A 3,649-nucleotide genomic window follows, 5' to 3' on the forward strand; every position below is an offset into this window, starting at 1 on the left:
TGTAGAATGTGGTTTGAAAAGTCAAAACAACACTAAAAAATTTAGGATTCAGTATATAAAGCGTTTACCAAAAACTCAATACTTTCGTAGGGGTTAACCCATAAATTTTGAGAAATTTTCAAAAAATTTGACAATATTGTTTTAATACATAGTTGTATCCTTCACTAACATATAATGATGTTCAAAGAGGTTTGGAGCCTTTGTTGTCTCCGTTTTTCAAGAAAATGGCGATTCTACAGCGGTTATTCCAACTATTTAGTGAGTATTATGAAGTTTTACTTAATTAATTGATAAAAAAATTAGAAAGATGCCTATGTGCCATGAAAAAGAGTTTAACAGACATTGATATAAATGTAGAATGTGGTTTGAAAAGTCAAAACATCACTAAAAAATTTAGGATTCAGTATATAGAGCGTTTACCAAAAACTCAATATTTTCGTAGGGGTTAACCCATAGATTTTGAGAAATTTTAAAAAAAATTGACAATATTGTTTTAATACATAGTTGTATCCTTCACTAACATATAATGATGTTCAAAGAGGTTTGGATCCTTTGTTGTCTCTGTTTTTCAAGAAAATAGCAATTCTATAGTGGTTATTCCACCTATTTAGGGAGTATTATGAAGTTTTACTAAATTAATTGATAAAAAAAATTAGAAAGATGCCCATGTACCATGAAAAAGAGTTTAACATACATTAATATAGATGTAGAATGTGGGTAAAAATTTTAAAACAACACTAAAAAGTTTAGGATTCATTATATAGAGTGTTTATAAAAAAACTCAATATTTTCGTAGGGGTTAACCCATAGATTTTGAGAAAATTTCAAAAAATTGACATTATTGTTTTAATGCATAGTTGCATCATTCGCTAACATATGATGATATTCAAAGGGGTTTGAAACCTTTGTTGTCTCCGTTTTTCAAGAAAATTGCGATTTTACAATGGTTATTCCACATATTTAGTGAGTATTATGAAGTTTTACTTAATTAATGGATAAAAAATTAGAAAGATGCCTATATGCCATGAAAAAAAGTTTAACAGACATTAATGTAAATGTAGAATGTGGTTTGAAAAGTCAAAACAACACTAAAAAATTTAGGATTCAGTATATAGAGCGTTTACCAAAAACTCAATATTTTCGTAGGGGTTAACCCATAGATTTTGAGAAATTTTCAAAAAATTTGGCAATATTGTTTTAATACATATTTGTATCCTTCACTAACATATGATGATGTTCAAAGAGGTTTGGAGCCTTTGATGTCTCCGTTTTTCAAGAAAATGGCGATTCTACAGTGGTTATTCCACATATTTAGTGAGTATTATGAAGTTTTACTTAATTGATTGATAAAAAATTAGAAAGATGCCTATGTGCCATGAAAAAGAGTTTAACAGACATTAATATAAATGTAGAATGTGGTTTGAAAAGTCAAAACAACACTAAAAATTTAGGATTCAGTATATAGAGGGTTTACCGAAAACTCAATATTTTCGTAGGGGTAAACCCATAGATTTTGAGAAATTTTCAAAAAATTTGACAATATTGTTTTAATACATAGTTGTATCCTTCACTAACATATAATGATTTTCAAAGAGGTTTGGAGCCATTGTTGTCTCTGTTTTTCAATAAATTGGCGATTCTACAGCGGTTATTCCAACTATTTAGTGCGTATTATGAAGTTTTACATAATTAATTGATAAAAAATTAGAAAGATGCCTATGTGCCATGAAAAAGAGTTTAACAGACATTAATATAAATGTAGAATGTGGTTTGAAAAGTCAAAACAACACTAAAAAAATTAGGATTCAGTATATAGAGCGTTTACCAAAAACTCAATATTTTCGTAGGGGTTAACCCATAGATTTTGAGAAATTTTCAAAAAAATTGACAATATTGTTTTAATACATAGTTGTATCATTCACTAACATATGATGATGTTCAAAGAGGTTTGAAGCCTTTGTTGTCTCTGTTTTTCAAGAAAATAGCAATTCTATAGTGGTTATTCCACCTATTTAGGGAGTATTATGAAGTTTTACTAAATTAATTGATAAAAAATTAGAAAGATGCCCATGTACCATGAAAAATAGTTTAACATACATTAATATAGAAGTAGAATGTGGGTAGAAATTTTAAAACAACACTAAAAAGTTTAGAATTCATTATATAGAGTGTTTATAAAAAACTCAATATTTTCGTAGGGGTCAATACGTAGATTTTGAGAAATTTTCAAAAAAATTGACATTATTGTTTTAATGCATAGTTGCATCATTCGCTAACATATGATGATATTCAAAGGGGTTTGAAACCTTTGTTGTCTCCGTTTTTCAAGAAAATGGCGATTCTACAATGGTTATTCCACATATTTAGTGAGTATTATGAAGTTTTACTTAATTAATTGATAAAAAATTAGAAAGATGCCTATATGCCCTGAAAAAAAGTTTAACAGACATTAATATAAATGTAGAATGTGGTTTGAAAAGTCAAAACAACACTAAAAAAAATTAGGATTCAGTATATAGAACGTTTACCAAAAACTCAATATTTTCGTAGGGGTTAACCCTTAGATTTTGAGAAATTTTCAAAAAATTTGGCAATATTGTTTTAATACATAGTTGTATCCTTCACTAACATATGATGATGTTCAATGAGGTTTTGAGCCTTTGATGTCTCCGTTTTTCAAGAAAATAGCAATTCTACAATGGTTATTCCACCTATTTAGGGAATATTATGAAGTTTTACTAAATTAATTGACAAAAAATTAGAAAGATGCCCATGTACCATGAAAGAGATTTTAAATAACAGTGATAAAAATGTAGAATGTGGTTTGAAAAGTCAAAACAACACTAAAAAATTTAGGATTCAGTATATAGAGCGTTTACCAAAAACTCAATATTTTCGTAGGGGATAACCCATAGATTTTGAGAAATTTTCAAAAAATTTGACAATATTCTTTTAATACATAGTTGTATCCTTCACTAACATATGATGATGTTCAAAGAGGTTTGGAGTCTTTGATGTCTCCGTTTTTCAAGAAAATTGCGATTCTACAGTGGATATTCCACCTATTTAGTGAGTATTATGAAGTTTTACTTAATTAATTGATAAAAAATTAGAAAGATGCCTATGTGCCATGAAAAAGAGTTTAACAGACATTAATATAAATGTAGAATGTGGTTTGAAAAGTCAAAACAACACTAAAAAATTTAGGATTCAGTATATAGAGCGTTTACCAAAAACTCAATATTTTCGTAACCCATAGATTTTGAGAAATTTTCAAAAAATTTGGCAATATTGTTTTAATACATATTTTTATCCTTCACTAACATATGATGATGTTCAAAGAGGTTTGGAGCCTTTGATGTCTCCGTTTTTCAAGAAAATGGCGATTCTACAGTGGTTATTCCACCTATTTAGTGAGTATTATGAAGTTTTACTTCATTAATTGATAAAAAATTAGATAGATGCCTATGTGCCATGAAAAAGAGTTTAACAGACATTAATATAAATGTAGAATGTGGTTTGAAAAGTCAAAACAACACTAAAAAATTTAGGATTCAGTATATAAAGCGTTTACCAAAAACTCAATATTTTCGTAGGGGTTAACCCATAAATTTTGAGAAATTTTCAAAAAATTTGACAATATTGTTTT

This window comes from Brassica napus, chromosome C2 (assembly GCF_020379485.1).
Source record: "Brassica napus cultivar Da-Ae chromosome C2, Da-Ae, whole genome shotgun sequence".
NCBI classification, from domain to species: domain Eukaryota; kingdom Viridiplantae; phylum Streptophyta; class Magnoliopsida; order Brassicales; family Brassicaceae; genus Brassica; species Brassica napus.